Genomic DNA, 24,154 nt, shown 5'->3' on the forward strand with positions numbered 1-24,154 from the left:
TTTCTACATAATGTATTAACGTGGATATCATGATACACTACATCAATTTCTTTCTGCATAATTTATAAATAACTAAAAGTAACATAGGCACACCACAAGATCACAAGCATCTTCCTGTAAGTACCCATAAGTCTGCCACAAAGTCCTCGCATAAGATATCAGTTTCTGACAGGTGTTGTCGAACATTCTCTTCTCTTCTCTTCTCTCTCTCTCTCTCTCTCTTCCCCTCTCTCTTACTCTTCCTCCTTCCCCCCCTCACTCTTCAAACTCATGGTATGTGCTAAAGTTTGTTCGTAAGAAAACGCGTTCGCACTCTTAAGAGCATATTTAACAGCATCCTATTTCCGCACTTGTTTATAAACTTCTCTCTCTCTCTCTCTCTCTCTCTCTCTCTCTCTCTCCCCTCCCCCCTCTCGTTTATATTGATCGCGTCTATATCGCAAACATGTTGTTCTAATTTGTATGCGCTTCTAATTTCGCTCTAGAAAAAGCGATTTTAATCATTTTAGGAATTTCAATTCGATTGCATGTCATTGATTGAAATTATTGGTCCTCTGGTTAATTCTTTTCATTTAATTCTTACTCGGATAATCGAAGTTCAACGAACCTAGCTACGAATTATCGGTGTGACGTTAATTAGTACTCAGCAACAAAAGAGAAATATTATATGCGTAGTAGTAAATTAATTTCGAAAAGCATAAGACAATTGAACAGATTTCTAAGTCACATAGTTATTATATTAATATATAGTTAAAAGCTCTCTCCCTCTCTCTCTCTCTCTCTCTCTCTCTCTCTCTCTCTATTTTCTCTTCTCTACCTACGTAAGTATACGTGCACGTATTGTCTGTCGCTCTATCGTTTGAGACTTTCTATCAGTTGCTGCCCTGTGTGGGCTTTTTTTTCAGAACTACTGTCGAGTACTACTCTTTCTGCTAGACTTGCTCTAAGTCTTGGATTTTCTGTATTTTTGTGGCTCTGGGAGGGCTTTTCATTTCTGCTCTTCCACGGATTGCTGAGGGAAGTTTCTGAAAAACTGCCTGTCTTGCTGTATGCCTGCGGGTGCGTACCATAAGCTCGTGAGATAAGCCTTGTTGCGGATAGCGAGAATCATATCGTTAGGCCGAAACGTAGTCTAAGCAAAAGGTCTAGTGCATCAAATATTTTAATAAAAAGATTGACGTTTGAATTTATTAATGTTTCTAGAGTGAATGTGATTAGAGCAACGGTTGACAGGCGAGTTGCGAGTTGGCTAGTTGGATTATTTTAACTAACAAGGAGACTGCAAAGAGGAGAGGTCAGACTGATACTGCGCTGCGTGTTTGTAAGGGATGTTTTCATGGAGGTTTCTACAGTTCTTGTAAATTTGTTGGACGACAAATTGAGTGGATTAAATGCTGACAACATTAAAAAGATATTTCAAGAAGTTTTATTTTTTAGAAATATGTAATATTTTTTGTTATATTTTTGTTCTTTTTTAGTTCCTTTTTTTGTATATGCTTTTTTTTAGAATTATGATTTTTTTCTATGTACACTTGATTCATTCAATGTACTATAGTTTTTGCGCTTAAGAGGACTTGTCCCAGAGCGCATAATAAATGCTGCTTTTTCTCTCTCTCTCTCTCTCTCTCTCTCTCTCTATATATATATATATATATATATATATATACAATAATAATAATGATACTTTATATTATACGTATACATATAAATTTGTGTAATAGATGTATACCATAAATAATTGCACTGCGAAAATAGATTAGCAAAAGAAAAATTAATTAAATTCTTTCAACTCTTTCTGCGGACAAACCGGAAATACTTAATTGCTTTCACAGTTCCTGCATCCCGTATAGATTAAGCAATACGCATTTATCCGATTGAGCGATCTTCAGCGATTGAGCAATATGCATTTATCCGATTGAGCGAGCTCCTTGTAGCGATTGACCAGCAATTACACATAATTATGTTTTTGGTATAAAGTTGTCATATCACTGAAGATTGTTTAATGTAAACCAAAAAAAAAAACGTCTGGATAATATTTTTAATTTCAAATACCCTAACACCGTGTCAGGCTAATTGCCTCCTTTTATTACTTATTTAATTAACTATATTTAAACTGTAATGCCATACATAAATAGTAAAATTAATAATAAATTAACAAATCACAAAAAAAGAAAAAGAAAAATACAAAAAAAAATTATTATTTATTATTTAATTGCTTCCGTCGACAATATGAAATTTTTACTCTTCGTTAGCAAACTGGCGCAAATTTTAAACCTCACAGATATCTATGTCATTTCGAACTATACAAAAATCTGAAAAAAAATTCTTATATACTTGTAAAAAGTTCTTATATACTTTGCCTCAACAATGAGTTCCTACTTATATTATATAAGTGAGTTTTTACTATTAGAGAAATTGGATTGTATGTATTTTACTTATTTAAAAATTTATCTACCAGAATTCATAATAAAAAAAATCAACTATATGTGCCTACAGTTCAACATTGTCGGCGAAGAATCAAATTTGTAATAACAATTTATAATATTATCCTAATTTGTGTGAATATATACTTTAATTATCATAATTGCACAAATGTTATAAAATATATGTTAACTAAAAAGAATTTATAAAGAGTAACTGTGATAAAACTGCAATTTTTTTTGGAATTTATAGAAAATGTCGAAGTTAATAATCAACACATCGCTTTGCTCAACACCGCAACTCTTAATTTTACTAAAGAATTACTAAACTCTCATACAAGAATTTACTATTTAAGGGAGAACATTCATACATGTATATTAATATATTATTAGATTGACACAGCTATTATAGCATAATTGAATAATGATACGAGTAGAATTTGAAGACGTTTTCTTCTTACAAGTAACGCGTCCATCTCACTGCGTACTAGAAACGAGGTCAATCATACTCAAACCTGACGAGGGGATTTTCTTTTATATATATATATATAAAAGTATACCTTATTCAGGATTATCTTAGATCAATCAAATCAGGTTCTTATAACATACAACCTTACAAAGATTAACCATATTCAAATGAGAGAACCACTCTGATGAGAACCTTGTTAGATGGACCTTATTTACCTTATGTCAACCAAATCAGGTCCTTATAATATATGAGAATAACCTGTAAATCTATTCGAGATATTGCATTCTCTCATTTCGGATACATACCCTAATAGCATACTTTATTCGAGGGACAATCTGGCAAACGTTCTTAGGACATAGGGATATCCTTTGAATGTTCTTCAGAACGTCCCTTGGAAATCTGTGTTATTAAGGTAATATTGATGCCACAATAATAAATTATTTTTTTGATAAAAAGAACTAACTGAAATTATATTTAAACTTTTATAACTTTTATAATTGATTTCGTGATTTAAAGAATCGTGATTCTTTGTACGTGTAAAACTCAATCAAACGAACAAAATTTATATGATTGAACAGTCTGTGTTTAAACTGACGCCTTTTTCCCGTTGCACGAAAAAAAAAACTTGAGCAAACAGCCTTGTATGCGTAAAGTATCGGGCGTTATGCAACTGCATCATTATTCTGACGTAAACGAGCGCGCGCAGGACATGAGCAGAAAGAAATGACGTGCTCGAATTTATCGGCCCAGCGCATAAACGCCAGTTGCAGAGTGCCAGGCCTTTATTTGCTCTCAATGGGCGAAAAGTGTTCTTATCAAATGTGTCAACAGCACGTTCCGAACGCGAAATCCGACCGCGCGTGCCGCATCGAACCGTGTGAATTCCACGCAACTTTGTCATGATGCGGTGCATCGTTTGTATAAATGTATTAGTGAAGGACGGCATTGATTACGAAAGACGGCAGTGTAATACGGATTGTAGTTATATGCATGCGATATCTTATCTCACAAGGGAGTTATAACTGTCCGGAACCAATTCTTCTTGAAATATATTGTTAATGTATTAATATATTGTTATTGTATTATTAAGAAATAATTATTAATCCTTATAATATGTTTACATTTGTGTTTTTTTTTCTAATAGTACTATCAACAGTATTAGAACATAATAAAAAAGATAAACGTAATAGGTAATGAATTGCGGGTATAATTTTTTATTTCGGTATCTGTTATCTGTCACAACTATTTTCAAATTTCAAGATTTTCTAACATAATACTGCAATAAATTCTTTGTACTGTTTTGAAGATGCTTAGTGACATTGTTAAATTGACGATCAACTTAACTTGTGATATATTATTCCAATTTTATAATTGCGTCTTAAATCCGACGACAATTAATGCACAGTTTATAAAACTGGAAGATGTAATTAAAATTTACATTATTAACCAAGATCCAGCCTCGACTGTATAATTAATAATTTTCCTATATGCTATTCATTAAACCTAATTCAACCTGTTATTTTTTTAAATATTCTTATAATCTTTTAACACTATAATAATACCGAACGATCATTTATGTACTTGATCGTTTCTATTTTTAAATTTTGTTTTAACAGATATCTTATTTCTTACATAAAAGATAAGATTCTGAAACTTTCTCATCAATTTTTGTTGAAATGTTTCATCAATTCTTTCCTTTAGCTTGATAAAGTATTTGATTTTTCATCATTTTCTTTTCATAGTAATACAAACGAATTCTACAAGTAAAAAATAACCTTCCGTTATAAAACATTTAAATTATCATCGAAAAATTTCCTGGAAGGAAATTAAAGTACGCTGACAACAACTATAATTATTTTGACAATTGACTAATGCGCAACAAGTGATTAATATTTCATTGAGATATTTCACGACTTGCAAAATCCGCACTACTAATAATGTTCAGTTGACTTACTGCACGCTGGCTGATCATAACCGAGTGATAAACCATTAGAACATACAAAATGCATAAGCTAGTATAAAACCGTATGGATCAATGAGCATGTTATATAAATCAATGTAACAACTTTATGCTGAATGCTCGTTGGTCCATTCGTTCTTATGCTAGTTATGCTTATGCATTTTGTATGCTATAGTTTTTACTTTCAATTCGATTCTTTATTTGCCTGAAAAAAAATTTATATTACTACATAATATTTAAAAATAAAAGTAGAATATTAGCAACATAAATTAATATATTCTAATTGTTTATTATATTTATTGATTTCTGCATATATATATATATATATATATATATTCTTGCACAATAACATTTCGTATACATGCACACGTTGAAAATAACTTTATATCAATTTAGCAAGATTTTAGTAGAATCTTAATGTTCGAGAAAAATAAGAGTTTTTGTTACGAGAATAATTAAAAGTATTTATATTCCTATATTTTTATATATAAGAATTATGATTTTTCATCACGCTTAATTTTTGTTGTAATAAAAATGCTTTTTTTTCTATTGAGAATATTACATTCTTTTTCATCATTTTATTCATTCTTATTTTCCAATAAATAAATATATATATATATATATATATATATATATATATATATATATAAAATAAAATTTTAATGAAATATCTAGTATTTTTATTTGCGATAAAAAATGATCGCTTGGTCCTTTTGAGAAATATCGATACTTTAAGTATTAATAATTCTTTTCATTTTAAAAACAGTTTCTTTTTAACTTTAATCAATACTTCATATTAATATCCAGCTAAACTTTTTATCTTGCAATCTCTGTGTTGTTTTATGTATTAAAAAAAAAGGATTTATGAACTTTTTCCTGAAATTTTTACTGACAGAATAGTAAAAGAACTTACACTTACTTAAATAAATCTCCTCTACGTATATGCAGTCCCTTACCCTGTTTTTATTTTTTTCTAGTAATTCTAGATTTCTTCTCTCGAAAAATTACATCAATCACTATTTTTATTAAAATCATTATTCTCTATTATTATTTTAACAAAGTTTTACCCTTCTTAATAAGTGAGGATTCATCTCGAGTTGAGTTTCTCGCAATCAATTTTCGTTAGTAACTTATAACGCACATACTTTGATTCAATATATTATTGTAACGTTACTTACCAAGTATATCGTCGTCTAAATAAAATTTAATTGAGAGAACAGTTTCTCTACTTATTTTAACAATAAATACACTTAAAATATCACGTCGCGTTTCCGACGCAACATCATATCGTGAGTTTCTTTTGGTGGACGCTGAAACTACAAATTCGAATATTATTCTGATCCATACAGGGCTGTGTTTATAAAATTTACATCCAGGGAGTTTGACGTGATTTTCAAATATTCCACTCTAGCCTTTCCCGACTTTAATAAATACAACTCTTTTTGCATGACATCGGCTAAACTCACAAGTATACCTACAAGATACTATTAATAGTACCTTGTCAGTGATAAATATCACGTTAATCATATCATTAATCATATCTTGTTTAGACGGTGGTAACCTTATATACTTAAGTATATTGTATATACTGTTAGCCCTTAGTATAAGGTCGAGTCATTATAGTGACCGAGCAATTCCTGTTCGTGCAAGTTTCTTTGAGTTTTTTGGTAATTATAAATTAATATATTACATTTTATTATTTTCCAAAATGAAGTTTTGATATTTATTTTAGAAAGTTGAAACTATGTTGATAAATTTTTAAAGATTTATTGAATCATTTTGAACATGTGAAAAAAATGGACGGATTCTAGTGATCCATGTTTGAATAGATGAAGCATCACATTGTACCTTGTATTGTAAGAGTTAATGACAATTGCTATCTATCATTTGAATGATTTACAAACTCACACTACAGACGTGCTTGTTTAAATTATTTAATATCATTTTCTTTTAAAATTATGGCGTCCCTGGGCACTTTGGCGCCCTGGGACTTCAGCCCCAAAAGTCCGTAGATAAACGCGCTACCGGATACACATAGAGATCAATGTAAATAGTTATTATATTATTAATCGCTTGGAATATCACTTCGAATATAATATGTATAATTTAATACATAAATTTAATACATAAATTTATTAGTATTTATAACATTATAGCTTAATGCTATAACGCTAATTAAGAAAAAATGATAAGATTAACTTCAATAATTCATGCTTCAAAATGATTTTTGCTTTTCTCAAAAAATTGGACTTAAAGAGAACATAAAGAATGAGATGACTAAAATGAGTTATTCTTTACATCCGGAATGATAAGTAAAAGCAATATGTCTTTCTTGTATTTTTTTTAATTGCTTAATTTGATTTCAATTTTCGAAAAATTTTAATTTGTTGGAAAAATACTAAAATCAGCATACAAAACATCTCTAGTAATTCATCTTTAATAATACATACATTCTGCTTAATAAAAGAAAAATATTAGTATATAAAAATAAAGCATTTCAATGGAAATTATTTTATGGCATGAGAGCGTGTTGTTCATTCTTTATAGAGTATATATATATGAATGGAAAGAAAATCTTAAAATTAAACATAATAAATATAATAAACAACGCTCTTGGCTATCATAGTAAAAATTTACAATAATTCTCATTTTGATAAGGTCTCTGTTTTTAGATGTTAATAATTTGTTTACTTTCATGTCAGAATATGAATTATTAAAAATAAAGGCATTATCATTTTACTTGCAAGTAAACGAAAATGAACATGTCGGAAGCTTAACAATAATAATTTATAATACTAAATGTAATAACTCCAATTTAATAACTCCATTTATGTCTGTTTTAATATATTTTCCTAATAAATTTTTTAAAGTTCAGAATCGAATTCTACAGTCCAAAGAAACATACCGCTTTTATTGTACTTACCATTCCGGAAGTAAAAAATTGGAAAAAATCATTTTAATTATCATCTTTTAGATTCATTCTTCGATATCATTGCGAAAAATTATCACACCAATTTTTTTACAAATCTATTTTAAAATTTAGAGAACTCACTTAAAAATTTCATTAATTTTTAACCAATAATATTTCATCATAATCTATAAAGTAAAATATTGAAAAAGGTACCAATTTTTAATTTTATACAATTTACAAACAAAATATCATAGAAAAAAATTAAAAAACAGATAACCTTTGCTCTTTTTTTAAATGCATTTTTTAAAACTTCTCTGCGATTCTTTTTCATCAAGATACTTAACTTTTCAGATGCGAGAAAATTGCAAGCTCTCAAATTTATGAACGGTAGTGTATACATTTTATACATAAACACACATATATGTATATATAATGTGTGTGTGTGTGTGTGTGTGTGTGTGTGTATACGCAATGTAAACGTGTATGTCAAAAATATAACTGAATGCTTAATATATCAGCAATAGTCTTTCAACTACACGAAATATGCGTATCGCGTACATTTTTCACAAACAGTCATTGATTTGTTCGTGAGGGGGACAGAAAAAAAGTTTGGAACTAGAGAAACGCGCTTTTATATCGGAATAGTGTAAATTTCCAACTACCGCAACCTCACTCTTTTCATTCTCGCGGGAAATAGAGGGATTGACGGACAAAGTGCGGTATGCATGTTTGCCGCAGCTCAATGCGAGTTGAAAACAATTGATAACTGTAATGAGATTGGCTACCATCCCGACCGCTTCGCATCAACTGCGCACAAATGCCGCGGCCGATGCGTTTCTAGGTGGAGGCTGGTTCTCTACGTAGAACGTCACCACCGATGAAACACTATTAGCCTGATTAGGAGTATCAAGGTGAAAACATTTACTGGCGCGCGTGATGATCAAACAAGCTCCCTCATTAATGACGTGTTATAGCCGCAACGTGAGTCGTTAAATACGAACGGAATATCCAAAATTCGAGAAATTGAATCTCATGCTACAATTTGATGTGCCAATAAAAGAATGGCGTTGATAAATATTTATAAAACTGATCATTGTAAATACGATTTCTAGTGTGCCGCGTAACCGAACGTTCACTGTGACAACTAAACCCTTCGTCTCATATGATGTATATCATATTATTTTATTAATTCATCATTTTAATCGCGCAATGACATAGCAATAAATATATGTATTTCTAACTTTTTGATGTTTTCATGTCATCGATTGAAATGCTAAATCAATAAAATAATATGATGTACATCATATATTATTTTATTAATTCACCATTTTAATCAATGACAATAAATATGTATTTTAAACTTCTTGATGTTTTCAAATTGTTCGATTTATTTTCTCATTTGTGTTCATTTTTATGCAATATTTTTACACAATACCCACCAAAAAATATTTTTAAAGTATCAAAATAATTATAATAATTACATAGATCGCTGAAATTGATTATTAAAATGACAAAATTTTTTACTGCTTTGCTTATATAAATTTCTAATTTTTTTGATAGTTCAATAAAATTATTTTCAGATCTGTATTTATCTAAATTTTTAGATACTGCAGCAAAATCGTTTTGTGCAATGTGTTGAATACAATGTGATAAAACATATAATATATGACACTGAAGGATTAATTTTCCAAATGAACTCTGTTATATTTTTCATTACGTAAATATTGATAGAGGATTAGATTATCATACTATATATATACGTATATAATAACACACATATCAATTAAATTATTATATAATAAATTATATACGCATAATAATTATTTATTATACATTAATTATTATACAAAGTTACATATTTGATATATTTGTTTCTCATAAATAAAAAATCAATTGATATTATAATAAAATAAATATGAATTGCACATTCTCTGTCTTAATTAGTATCTGTGCTCCGCTAGAAAGAGAAAGCAATGTTGAATTCGCATAAGTATTTCTCTTCGATTCGTTTTGAGTGGGAAAAATAATAGAACAGACGATAGAAACGGAGCTTTAATCTTATTTGTCATTATCCTCACTAATACTTTGGAAATGGATTAAGTATTGATTTCTTATTTGGAAGATGGTAATGATTTTTAAGTATCTTCAATATTTTTGGTAAGATACATAAAACTAGAATGCCAAATTCAAGATATTTATTTTGCATCTCGATTCATTTAGATCGAACAAATTTGTTTGCAGGAACGACTGGCCAAAGTAGAACGCTGGAAATTGAAGATGCGATAAAAAGGACTTGCTCCTCTTATCGTACCGAGGACGATAATCAAATTCTCAAAAAGTGCTATCTTCTTATCGAGATTCCGAAAAAAATACTACAGATTTTCAGAAGTTAAAAAAAAAAAGCTAAGAAAAGAATGACATATGGAACACAGAGCGAGGAGAATGTATGTTGTAACAATGTCAAATAATGCAAACCGACAATTTCGATGGATATAACTCGCATTACGGAAATCGATACTCTAACCAGGGGGGGGGGGGGGAATCTTACTCGTGTGTGTACATGTGTATGTGTGTGCAATGTTTGCTCGTGCTATAAAAAATTCGAAACTTCGATCCATTGGACGTAATGAAATTTTCCTTAACGCGACGTTGCTTTCGTAACGAATTGTCTCTCCTAGAGATGGAAATAACTCGCTTGTTTAATGCAACTGTCGTCAGGTCGTTGTCCTCGTGAGATCGGAGACGAAGAATAAAGGAAACGAAGAGAAGGAGCAAAGTTTTCTGCAAGATGGGAACGAAGGAAAACAAGATTTCTCTTCCGGATGCCTACGTGACGAGGGTTAAAAAAAACATCGTACAAGACATTACAGAAAAAATATGCAACGGGGTCGAACTTCCTCTTCGGACATTCGACAGTTCTCTGCGTATCTCAAACGCCCGCCCGAGAAAAAAGCTCAATGAGAAACGAAAGATGAAGCGTGCTTACAGCACGATCGAGAAGAAAAAAAATGTTCTTGATAAAAAGCAGTCAGTTTAATTTCTTTAATCTGGTTTTTTCTCATTTGGACGACTGCGACTTTCTGCGAATAAATACGAATGTAGTTACAAATTGTCGACTTGTGTCTCTTTTATCTTTATATCTTTTGCGAGTTCCAAAGTTAAACGTTGCAGCAAAATAGTGACGACGTTATATTATGTAAAATGCATATTATCTTTGCGTTGCTGGAGTTACAATTATTTCTCAATATTCATTAAACATTAGTTAAATATTAATTAAATGCATATTCGTATAAAATTAATAATGATGGAATTAACAAGGGAGATCCCTTTTCCTCTCGGTGGTCAATTTAATGCGCATCCTTCTCTCTCTCTCTCTCTCTCTCTCTCTCTCTCTCTCTCTCGTGAGCGCGCACGTTCACACACACACACACACACACACACACACACACACACACACACACATACACATACAGAGTACACATTTATCGATCAAAGGCACTCCAGAGAGATTTTCCTCTCTGATTGAGATCCGAATCGAATGGTTACACGAAACAGAACAAAGGACTGAAGCGCACGTTTGTGAGACTATTGATCGTCAGTTTCTTACCTGGCGATTCCGGTGTTCCTCCCACACCTGTCGTTTCCGGAATTCAACCTCGTCCATGCTCCGGAAGCGTATCGGGTCCGCAATAGAAGAAATTGATGTTCTTTCCGCAATTCCGCCAACTGCGCGTAACGTGTTAAAGCTTCCATCAGGCGTGATTCTCCGTGCGATCACTCTCGAAATAATAATTCGCGTATCTTCTCAGTGCAGTTTGCAGGACACTTCATTTTGCGAATTCGCCGTTCGAGGGCATTTTTAACGTGACACCACTTACTCTTCTATATATTTTTCTTTTTCTTCACTAACTAATCGCCGCTTTACGAGGAAAATATAAAGCGTTACTTCCCACTGCAGAAACAGCACGAATAGAATGTTTATTTGACAACAATCCTGTCCGTTATTTTATTGAAACATTTTTAAATAACATTTGTTCATAATTTCCTTTTTCATCAAATGCACGCTTGTCCATTTCTGAAAATAAAAGTATTCATTGCACATCTTCGAGATCATTCCTTTTTTCCCGAGGAACGTTAATTCCTAGAATTCATGTATCAAGTAATATTTGTATATATAAAACGATCGTGAGAGAGATGAAAGATTTTTTGTAACTTTTAAATTCTTCATTATCATATTCTAATGCATCACCAATTTAATGTATAATTGTAGACGGTACTATGATGCAATGTTGGAGCTTGTAAAAGTATTAAAACTATTATATTTTGATTCTTTAGAATTTATTCTTATTGCATCAAATTTTCAATATAGTTATACGTAATTATCAATCATAGCTTATATCAAGGGATATATTATTGTTAATAATATACACCTTTTTTATTTTTCACATTGCGTTATGATACAATAAAAGAAGATTTATTGAAATATATTAGTGTTACACATTCCTCGATATTTTCTATATTTTCTATAACGAAAAATACAGTTAACTTTAGAGTGTAATTGTGTTGTTAATAAATTATATGAAATTTTTAATCTAATACGAATTTAAAGTTTACATTTTATACTGTATATTAAAAAAAATAATTAAAAAATATTAATTTATCGCGAAGATATAAAACGAGGCAGTTCGTTCACGGTTGACATAAAATCTTCACTTGTAGGCATCCGAAACAAATGATTTTAGTGTCATTTTAATTAGTGTTGAGACACTAATTAGAGATTACAGTCGTGTCTCTAGAATCTTAAATAATGTCGCTATCGTTTGATCGAATGATGGTCATCTGAAGTTAAAGGTTTTTCACTAAAATCTTAAAAAAAACTTTTTAAACTTTTAACTTTAAATTGCCACTATTTTGTTAAAAATTATTATTTTTTACAAAAGCTATGATCAAACGATCATCATTTAAGATTAAAATAACATCATTTGTTTCAGATGCCTACAAATAGAAATTTTGTGTCAACTGTAAAAGACGCATTAGTTTTCTTAAATGTTTTATATTTTCGCGATAAATTAATATTTTTTTAATATGTAGTATATAAAATATAAATTTTAAATTCATATTAGATTAAATATTTCATACACATTTACAACACAATTGCACCCTAAAGTCAATTCTACTTTTCAACCCTCGTGTCTACCCTTAATCCATACAATTTCTCAAACTTTTTCAACATTTTATTCTTTTAACTTAACAACTTCACTTTCTACAGGGAAATCCGACCTTTCGCGTTTTTATCTATGATGAAATCAAGAATCACACATGGGCGTAGGTCTTCTCTTTATCGCGAAAGATAAAAAGGTGGTCTTTATTGGTCCATTGAGACACGTTGGTTGTTTTAACAAGATATCGCGAGAGACTTAGACGGCACAGATTTAACTTTGTTCTCACACAAATCCTAAATCCATTTTTTCTTCCTCATTTCATCGTCTACAAACCCTAAATTCATTTTTTCTCCCTCATCTCATCATCCTTGTTGCATAACTTTCCTTGACCGGCTTAACTGAATCGTTCCGCGATATATTTAATTGCGAATAGCCGAGTTGTAATTAATTCCGTATTAGAAGCGAATCTGTTGGAATATATAATTATTTAGTAGGGCGCGTACGCTCATATGCAATTACAATTTTATTTTAATTAACAATTCTAAAGGTGATTTTCGTAAAATTGTTCAGAAAATTTCATTATTATTCAAAAATGTTATTATTTTATATAACATTATATATATATATATATATATATATAAAATGTTAATATTTTTATTTAATTAAAAAATACTTACGAAGTGCTTTAAGTACTTGATAGACTAGAATTCCTTCGGCATCATATATGTATTTTTTCATAAAAAAGTTATTCATATAAGATTATTAATCATATTCAAATCTTGTTCGTGCGCAATAAATTACACTCTAAATCTGTAGCAATAAAATTTCACTGGATTAAATTGAAATTTCAATACAGACATTAGTGAAAATTGCGCTAATGTTATTGCCAGTGAATATTACTGCAAGATGGGAATGGAAATCCATTTAATGATTAAAGTAAAAAATTTACTCTAAAAAGGAGTGAATTTGGAAATTAGAATAATGACAGAATAATGTCATTCCAAATTTAGATAACAAAGCCTACGGAGACAGATTTTGAACAGAGCATGCTATCAATTTATTAACCTATTAATTATTGTTAATAATTATTATTTTATTTTTAATTATTTTATTCTGTCTCTTATGTGTTTATGTTATATGTGTCTCAAGATGTATCTCGCTCGTAATAATCAAACGATAAACATATGACAAATAGTACGCTATGTCGCTAAATTCCCTCTTTGCAATAACATTCAATGCATTATCAACTTAATGCTTAAACCACTTCGATTAATCGAATGAAATAGTTCACTCTTTTATGTAAGAGTAGACAGATTAACTTCAAAGCAGTGAAAATCCTTATTTAAAACACTTTGTTACTTACTTTTGTTAACAGTAAAATTTTCATTGCTACCGGTTTAGAGTGTAATTTAAATGAAATTAAGTTAAATTAGAGTAAATATTTGTATGATACAATGGATCTTCTGCATGTGAAACGAATTTCATAAATTTAGAATTAGTAGTAAATGCAATAATGTCGTTGGGAAAGATCGTGAACGTCTTAACATTTTCCGTCCTGCCATTTTGTAATTTATCCCGATAGCCATCGTTTCATCAAGGTGGCTACTGCTTTCCGATAACGAAATATCGACCTACAACGAGTAAAGGTCTCGAGTGACTCCGCACCCTAAGAAAAATTACCTGTCCTGCATTACAGGGCCATTTTTTTATATCTTAAAAAAGAGAAAAATGAAAAAAAAAACATACGACCTTTCGTCGTAAATCCCTTCGATCCCATTTTACCCGAGATACGTATAATGTCTTGTAAAAAAAATGTTTTTATTTCTTTTACGACTATTTATAAAATTTGTATACCCTCAATCTGACGATCCTTCTTTCAACAAGCTTTCTCGGGAAGCGAGAGTTCGAAGAAAGAACCTTCGGAACAAAGCGACGCGAATAGAATTCCATGATACTGCTGTACAATCCTCGCATGTGATCGACATTTCGCGTTGCGAGGAAAAATTACGCGATGCAATAATGACAAACTTTCTCGCAACGCTTCCGCTTTCTCATCTCACTTCGAAAAATGTGAAACAATTTTTATTTTCGTATCGAATGGATGAAATTGCCACAAAACAGTCCGGATCAATCGTTGAGATGGTTTCCGCAGGAAAGGACGCACTTCGAATTCGGGAGTAATGAAATTTATCACTGTTACGTGACCGGAAGCGACAATCCGCCGGAATACACTCCTTTCAAAACGGTTTCGTGAATTTCGCGAAATTTTCAATTTATCATTTAATTATACGCGTCATACCATTGTTGTGTGTATAAGATGAAAAAGCGATCAGCAATATGTACAGTTTGAAATTCACTTTGATCAAGTACCTTGTATTTGTTGGCATAAATTAAACGTTTAAAATGAAAGCTAATTAATTTGATTTGGACACCTTTATCCATTGAATCAAACGGATACTTAAGAATAAATTACCGATGCGATTAACGCGACGACTCTCCAAAGACCTTCGAGAATTTATGATCCAAAAAGTAACGGACGCACGTTAGAAAAAAAATTTAATGCACCTGGGATTATCCTGATAAACGTCACGTGTTATTATTTCAAGTCGATAAAAATAAAATGATAAACGCTTCACAAACTTTACATTCAAGTGCGAAGAATGTACTATTGGTAGGATCTCTCGTTCATTATTTCGTGACATGAGTAAATATAAAATTGTATTTCGTAAATATTATGTAAGTTTTATTTCTTCTAATTTATTATATATATAATTATAATAATCTAATAATTTTTTTTTATTAATTAAATGACAAAAATTGTGTTTAAAAAATTACATTTTTATTAAATAAAAAAAACGTAATGCTTTTACTTTTTTTACTAATTGATCCACTGTTACACATCTAATCCAGTATTAAGTACATTGTTATATTTCGTGGACTTAGATCTTTATTTAATCGCTAAATAAGCGGACAAGATGAGAAGCGAAATTAATATTTGTACGTGTATATGGGTCACACACGAGAGAAATAATATTAGCGAAATTATAACGATGGCCGTGCAATAATTATGCGCCTTTCGGAGCTCGTAATGTCTTTAACCTCGCTCCTTATATGGATGAGTGCGCAGTTGGCTGAAGTAACTTCAAGACTTTGTAGCTTCCATTCTCAAAAGAGAAAAGAGATGTGAAAAAGAGAAAACTGAGAAAAAGTAGAAAATAGAAGCTACCTCTTACAGCACGATGTGTCAAATTGCGACGTAATGTGTCGCGATGACGATCATGCTTTGATTTACAACAGATATTTTTAATTTTTTTGCGAAAAACTGACGTCGATCTAAATCATAATGGGAAATTATTTTTCAAAATTGTCTCAAGTTATTATTAACCGCTCTTTTATAATTTTGCATACATGTTAAAATTAAATACTTGCTTTTAATTTCACGCGTATTCTGCATCTCAATTATAAATATTAAATCATTGTTATTTTAGTCTCTGCATGATTCGACAAACATAATTAAACATACAAATGGAAAACATTGAAACTTAATCATGCACCCTCAGCTGCGCGCTACGTGGGTGAGGTCACGTGATTAAGTTTCAATTTTTTATTTCTACATGTTCCAAATATAAATTGTACAAATGACAAATTCTGCATGAGATAATTAGTTTGTGTAAAAGGTGGAAAGGACATAAATCAGACACCGACGCAAAATTTGCACTAGTGGGTCAACTTAATGGAGAAATTACGGTAGTAATTTGGAAATTGCGATACTAATGGTATCGTTCGAGCAACGATTAACAACTAGCAGAGATATATCGACTGGAAGAAGCTGCAACTACTAATCACGATGGATTTATATCGTTAGATTGCTCGCATTGTACATCTCGCAAATTTAATACTCAACTAATTTCATGATCAGTACTTAATGGTACATTTACTGAGCATCATAACATTCGAAAATTTTATTTCTATATAGAAATTCAAAACAATAATAGCAGTAGTAAATGTCAGGCAATAAATGTACATCCAAGAGAAACGCGAATCGACAAGAAGGAGCTTGATATCGAGATACCTCGTGAAATTTGCCTTTGGAATGTTCCGTGAAAAATATTTTGCGCATTTGCATCTGTAGTATGCGCTTTATCGAAATTCGATGGTTCGAGGACGTTTGAGTGCCAGGGAAAACAGATAAACTAGCCAGACAGATGCGGAAGCGGAGGTCAATGTCCTCGAAAAGGCGCGTATCGCAGGGTCGTATCGGAGATCCGCAGCTTGCAACCCGGCAAAGGGAACTCCGACATATAAAAACTTAAACAGAGACTCAGTAATAATGACCACGTGCGATCGTCTCGAAGTTTTATCGTCAAAAACGGAACGTCCCGTCGCCGTATGCTGGACAGAGAATTTCAGGAGTCGGATTCAGAAATCATGAATTTATTTTGATGTGATGTAGGCACGCGCTTCGTTTCGTTCGTGAGAGATGTTACACATAAAAATTCCCGGAATTTTAAAGAGAAAAAGTAAATTCCTCTTTGAAAATTCTTAAATACAATCCATGCAATTTCGCCTGCTTCGCGTATTTTCTCACCAATATCAAGGTTGAAGGGTGCTCGAATAGAGAATGCGCGAATAAAAGGAAGCACTAAATTCACAAATGTAAGCGAGTATCCTCGCGAAAGCACATACGCACTCGCTTTGACCCTCAGTAAGCAACTCGTATCTCTTCACCTTACGGTGTACGTTACTCGCAACGGAACCGCTTTGGGTCCACCGGGGAAGCTGATCGGCGTCGTCCCGGAGTCAATAATTGCGATGCACGCTGCGGCATCGCTGAAGAAGCGTCTTCGGGAGGTTGTCGACCCGGCTAACAATCATGGAGCGGCTCGTCACCTTTCCTCGCGGGTTTTGTCGCGCCAGGATTGCAGCGGGACAAAGGAAGTGTCAACGTGCCGGCGAAGCACGTACGCACGCATGCACAGATGCACACTCGCACTGTACGCACTTTCTCTGTAAATTTTTCTCGGAAATCCACCTTCCGTCATCCGTACACGCGAGTTTAAAACGCCTCGCGGAGACGCTCGTGCGGTCGATCGGCACTATTTACGCCGAGGATGCGACATCTCTTGAGGGGGGCCAGTCAGAAAAGGGGTGGATTGACGAACGTAAGTTAACCGCATGGGATGGTCTTTTGGGGTGCCGGTCCCGACGTTGACTGCGCCATCGAGCAGACTCCATCGCGCCGCTCGACATCGGCGGCGGCGACGACGACGGCGACGCCGCCGCCGCCGCTGCCGCCGCCGCCGCCGCCGCCGCCGCCGCCGCTGCTGCTGCCGGTGAGCGTCGACTATCGATTTTTCCGCGCAGCCTCCGCGACCGGAACACGCCGGTGCACGTCTCTGCTCTAGCTAGTCCTGTCGCTGGCTTGCCTGTCCTGCGACACTGTCGGGTCGATCTTTGTTTTGCCTCCTTTACCACACAGCTTCTATTGAATCGACGTCTTGCGAAAAGATTTCTTCGCGACATCTTCGATCGAGACAAGATAATTATGATAATGAAGCTACGAACTGAGAGGCAGAGACTGCGGTTGATTTAATTGCGGTTGCTTGGAAAGATGTTTTTCACTGTAGTTATAGGAGTAAATATTTCATACTTTCCTTGAAAAGGAAAAAGGAAAAGCCAAAACTAATGTCAATTATTTTTATGCAATTATTTTTATGCGTTTAAGCAATAATGAGAAGCAGTAAAAGATCGTGAGAATATATAATTTTAGATTGGATCCCGGGGATGTAAATTTATACCGTTCGTTGGTGGCTTTAGTCGCATTCAATTTCATCGGTCTTTTATCCTGCAAGAGTCTGGCTTTTGACTCTTATATCTCGGTTCTTTTGCGTCTGATGATACAGGTCCTTCTTCCAGTCTCCTTGCTCTAGAGAAGTGATTAATAATTACGATAAGATATGCGAGATATTTCATTGAACGATCTCCATGTTTATTGAATTTTTCATAATAATTTTTTTCCAACAGCTTTATCTCAAGGCGTAACGCGTGTTTCATCTCAAGAAATTAAAATTATTCATATTAATTAGTAATATATAATATGGTTACGTATATCAAATTGTTCCTCTCAATTGCTACGTCGCTTATATTAACTTTATGTCGATTCTTCGCTTGCATGTTAGTGCTTAACAATACATTAGTATTATTAATTATTCACGGCGACACGAGCACACATTACTTTATTCAATTAACTCATTAATTAATTGAATATAATTACATTTATACAAATATGTAATACTAATTTATTCCTCAGATCTTCCATGTAAGACATAAGTAACGCGATTAACCGCGATTAACTGGCGTGTCGCTTGTAATAAATTTATATCTTAAAGTCACGATATACTTTAATGAACCGTAATTTACACAACATGTAATAATTATATATTACTAGTAAAATGTTTGCATTTTTTTATAAATTCTTCCTTATTAGAATGAATTTGGTAATGAGCTTATCGCGGAAGAGAAGCGTTAGCGTGACGTATTCGATATCGACTAGTATTATTCTCAGCACGCTGAAAGTTCTAACAATATTATGAGAAAGACAGAAAGGGAGGAGAGAGAGAGAGAGAGAGAGAGAGAGAGAGAGAGAGAGAGAGAGAACGACAATTTTATTAAACGAAGCAATACATCATGCCGAGGAAACTTTCAGAGATATTTCATTACAATAGTACGTTACATTTTTTTATCGAATTAAGATGCGCATAGCGAAAAACTCGCGCAGAGTCTAAAAGGTTACTGCAGATTGAACTCGCTCGTTGGAAAGCGACGCGATCGATCATTTCAATCCGGTTGCACGAGATGGAAGGCCGAGATTAAATATCCATTGTGTGGCCGCTATGTGTCTGGATAACATCCGCCGTGCCATTGGACAGTTTCGGGTAGTTTCGAACGATTCTAATTACAAACATAGTCGGCCGCAAGAGAAGGCAATAAAGCCTCGAGGGTGGATCAAAACTTCGCCGATTATCGAATCTGCTTGCTCGACGTATCAAGCAGGAAAAGTCAGACATCATCATGTTACCGGAGGCACCATGTGTTAGTTTTAATTATGACTCGCGGTGGTAGAAGGTAAGTGGCGTGGAAGATGCAGCAATATTACATGTTCTAATGATACCATTCATCTTCCAATTAATTGCGTTTATTTTCAACAGAGTTTAACATGTTTATTTAATCACCTGTCTGCTCATTATTAATCATTTTTAATTCCTGCAAAATTCAATATATCCGTTTACATATTCGTTTCTATAAAGTCTTTTAAAAGACGCAAAATTGTTTCGTAATCAATATTTTTATCGTCACTATTGTTATTAATCGTAAATGATCTGTTTATATTATCTATATTATACATATAAAGACAAAAAGGTCTGTTTTATTTCAGGATTAGATTTTAAAATTATTTTTACCCTATTTACGCTATTATCATTCATGTGTTACAACAAAGTTATAATTTTCAATCAAATTAGAATTTGCGTAGAAAAAGAGAAAAGAAGCGAAAAAGAAAAGAAAGAAAAATAGAACTAAAATCAAATTGACCATGGGTAATAATAACAAAAAAAACGAGTGAATAAAGCCACAAACAAACGCGCAGTATTTTCTTACTCCCGGTCGTGGCTGATCATGAACGGATGAGTCTACTTACGGCCAGTAGTGGCACTCGATCTGTGGTCGAACAATAAAGGGAAGTTAGCTTACGCTAGCGTTTTATCTGTTGGAGATAAGTGATCTTTGAAATTGCGATAAAAAAGATGTCGGACAGGTGTATCGAATGCCCACATGACGTAAAGTGTACGCAGACAGAATATATATATGTATATATATATATATATGTGTATGTATAATACACGTCGACCTCACGCATGGGATGACAATAAGAATGACAAAGGATCTCATTAACGTCGCAGGGAAATATCTCGGGCGCGGTGAAATTTGATCTCGATATGGATATACATCACAGTCACATCCAGAGACGTTTCGATACGGAATGTAGGACAGCATGATAAATTCGCTGAATTACAACTAAACGCATAACAATAATACGCAACATATCTTATATGTTACGTATTATTGTGCGTTCAGTTGTAATTCAGCGAATTTATTAATTCTTGCGTAGTACGTTTTCAGCATTTTTATTAAATAATAACACGCATAGATCATTCGGATCAATTTTGACAATATCAAAATGATCAAGGCATTTTAACAAAATTTATGCACATTGGACATAGAGAAGTGCTCCCCTCTCCAATTTTGATGAGCTTTTAATATAGTGTAGTCTAGATCAAAATAAATGACATATATTTCTTTATACTTGTCCATGCGTGCTTTTAAAAAGTAAAAAACCCCTTAAAAAAGTCGATTCTTTTTCAAAGCAAATATACTGTTATACAAAAATCGTAACTATAAAAAATAGAAATAAATTTTTTTATATTAAAGTTAAATGGATTAAAAGTACTTTATATAATAATTTAAATAAATATATTTTAATTTTTTTGTTTTTTATAAATAAAAAATTTTTTATTAAACAATTGGTATAAAGTACTCTTGAAATCATTCTTTTACGAGAAATGAACAATTTTCTTCTATTATTTATATATAGTTTATATGTAGTTTCGACGATATTTGTTTAAAAGAAACTAATAAATTAAGTGTTTTACCTCTCTAAATAAATAAAAGACGTATAACAAAAATACGTAGCCCTTATTATTTTTATCTAGAGGCTACAATATATTATATTATAAACTTATCAAAATCGAAAGATACTTCCTTGTGTTGCATTGTTAGTTCAAAATGTTCAAAAAATTATATTTCTGAAAAAATATATAAAAAAAAGATTAAATATCTTATTTTAGCAATTATTTAGAAGAACGTGGTAAAGAGACGTTGATATTTTACAATTTCTCACATTTTAGTTATAAAATATTAATGCAGTAATAAGAGATGTGGTAATAACGTTATGTCATTAACAAAGATTGTTTTGAAGAAAACAGAGAGGAGCCTGTTCATTAATGAATATTCAAAAAAGGCAGTAAGCGACCCTTTTTTGAATCATCATTTTAAGACACGAATTATAGCGACATATACGATCGTTCACAAGGGAAGATTCAAGTGAGCGCGCTTCAAGTATCACATGTGGGAAGTCCTTCTGAATGAAACGATAAAAGAGACGTTTTCTGGGATATTTGGAGAATGGAGATAAATTCAGGAAGCTGTAAATCTCATGAAAATCTCTTGTCGAGGCAATGCGACCGAAAACGGTTGCAAGACGGTCATTAATGAAAGATACAAAAGAATCGGTAAAAAAATGTATACACATGAAAGTGCGTTTTTCTGCTGATTGTATCAAGAATAGAAAACGAGGACGACTTTCGCATTCGAATTCAGCACTGACCTTTTTATTTAAGATTACTTCTTTTCTTCTATTAACCATGTCCTACTTCTTTCCTTGCGTTAAAGTGTAATTTAATTAACAGACTTTCTGACGTAGAAAATGAAATAGTGACGACTTTTAAAGTAAAAAGTAAGATAAAAAATGAATAAGCATGAATGTATGATAAAGTATGTTAAAGTGCAGAGGAGTGTGCCAAAAATCGATGGAAATGATAGACTATATATCCTTTCGCGATTTCTGTCAGCATTCTGTCGTCCTTCGACAAAATTCGTGTGAACTAAACAGTGTGATGTAATTTTTCAATAAACGTGGAGTTACAGTAAATTGAGTTACAATAAATGGATTATTGCTAAACGGATTGTTGCTATTGTGAAATAGTTTTATTTGCATAACATAGTTTATTAGTGCTCGTAAACTCAAACGCATATTTTCCACATCTTATCGCAAATTTATAATATCGAAATGTGTATTTGCCTTTTATGTTTTACTGTTTATAATTTTTTAACTTATAAGATTTTCAAAGATTGCTCAAATTGTCATTAATTAATTTTAAATTATTTTATTAATATTTGTTAATTATTTTAAAAATTAATTTTTAATGTGATAATAATTGTACTATCCGAAATTTGATCTTTTTTTGTAACACGAAATCTGTTGGCCAAATTTGGCTATTACGTCATAATTTTGAGAAAGCATGGTATCAAACAGATAAAATCTGATAATTGAGGGTTCTTTGAGATGTAGCTTCGCCAGCAAATTTTTTCTAAATTTCGTTAATCCGCGAAAATATCAATTTTTAGCTTTAAAATGCATTTCATTTCGTTTTGATATGATTTTTTCGTTTTCGAAATGTAAAAATTTAATACAACTTTTTTTCCATGTAATACATGGAAAAGGCATTTCATTCCATTTTAATACTAGCATTAAGTGGAAAATAAATATTAGCAATATGAAAGACATTACATCGACGATTAATCTTTATTACAATTTTAGTCAATTTTGGTCAACGGATTTGGGTACAGCAGGCAAAAATACATAACGAATGGTTATCCACACTTGTGTTGAGTAATGGTTTTGGATAGTGTTATTTACTGGCAATTGTAATGAAGCTGTGGAAGCTTTATCATACGGATAAACGAACGAACGTTCAGAGCTTCCTTAATACCTGCAACGTACTACTATTATACTCGCTAATGCTGTATTCGCAATGTCGCGCATATCACCGGTGGATTTTCGCGAGAATATCCTGAGTCCTAACTAAGTTACGGAGTTTTGACCAACGAGAATTACGCTTCGCGGTCGTCGTCGGCCACCCATTACCTATGCGAGATCCGCTGTACTAATCCACCTCGTCACCACGATAAATCGTACAAAAATACATATGTCTACCGTTATTGTTGACGTGGAAATACGTAGATAATAAGTCTAAGAACGTTAATCTATCAATATACATATGTTGTCGCGAATTTATGATATTCTGAGTAAAATATATTTTTGGTTATTTTAATTTCACTTTAATTTACTCGATAACCTAATTTCATATTTACATCAATAATATTTCAAAAAATTGCTATTAATTTATTTATTAAAAACATACAGCTGCTTCATAGACTTTTCGTCAAATTCAATTTAAGTTAAGGCAAGCTAATTTTCTGAGTAAAACCGGAAGAGAGTCAGATCGTGCAATCGACATCAAAAGAGAATTTTATCAGTTTTGATTCTAAGGTTTCCAATTACGGTTCGATGTGCTTTAATACGAGCGGTGGTTAAGTTTTCTACGAAAACTTCGC

At 32.3% G+C, this 24,154-nt stretch overlaps 1 protein-coding gene across 15 annotated transcripts in view; it reads right to left on the reverse strand.

Moving 5' to 3' along the window:
- Nucleotides 1–24,154, reverse strand: part of RhoGEF3 (Rho guanine nucleotide exchange factor 3) — a 253,411-nt gene that overhangs the window by 133,384 nt on the left and 95,873 nt on the right. For 5 of the 15 annotated variants that reach the window (XM_087404372.1, XM_087404373.1, XM_087404375.1 and 2 more), the window contains exons 1-2: nucleotides 17,511–18,212; nucleotides 11,368–11,835 (exon numbers count right to left, since the gene is read on the reverse strand). The exons of 1 other annotated variant lie outside the window; for it this stretch is intronic. The gene's annotated coding sequence lies outside the window, so the exon portion shown is untranslated. Of the gene's footprint in view, nucleotides 1–11,367; nucleotides 11,836–13,599; nucleotides 13,633–17,510; nucleotides 18,213–24,154 lie in introns of those variants that run through there. 9 more of the 15 variants (XM_087404368.1, XM_087404366.1, XM_087404367.1 and 6 more) reach the window with 9 other exon arrangements.

This window comes from Acromyrmex echinatior, chromosome 3 (assembly GCF_024713525.1).
Source record: "Acromyrmex echinatior isolate Ae372 chromosome 3, ASM2471352v2, whole genome shotgun sequence".
Lineage (NCBI taxonomy): Eukaryota > Metazoa > Arthropoda > Insecta > Hymenoptera > Formicidae > Acromyrmex > Acromyrmex echinatior.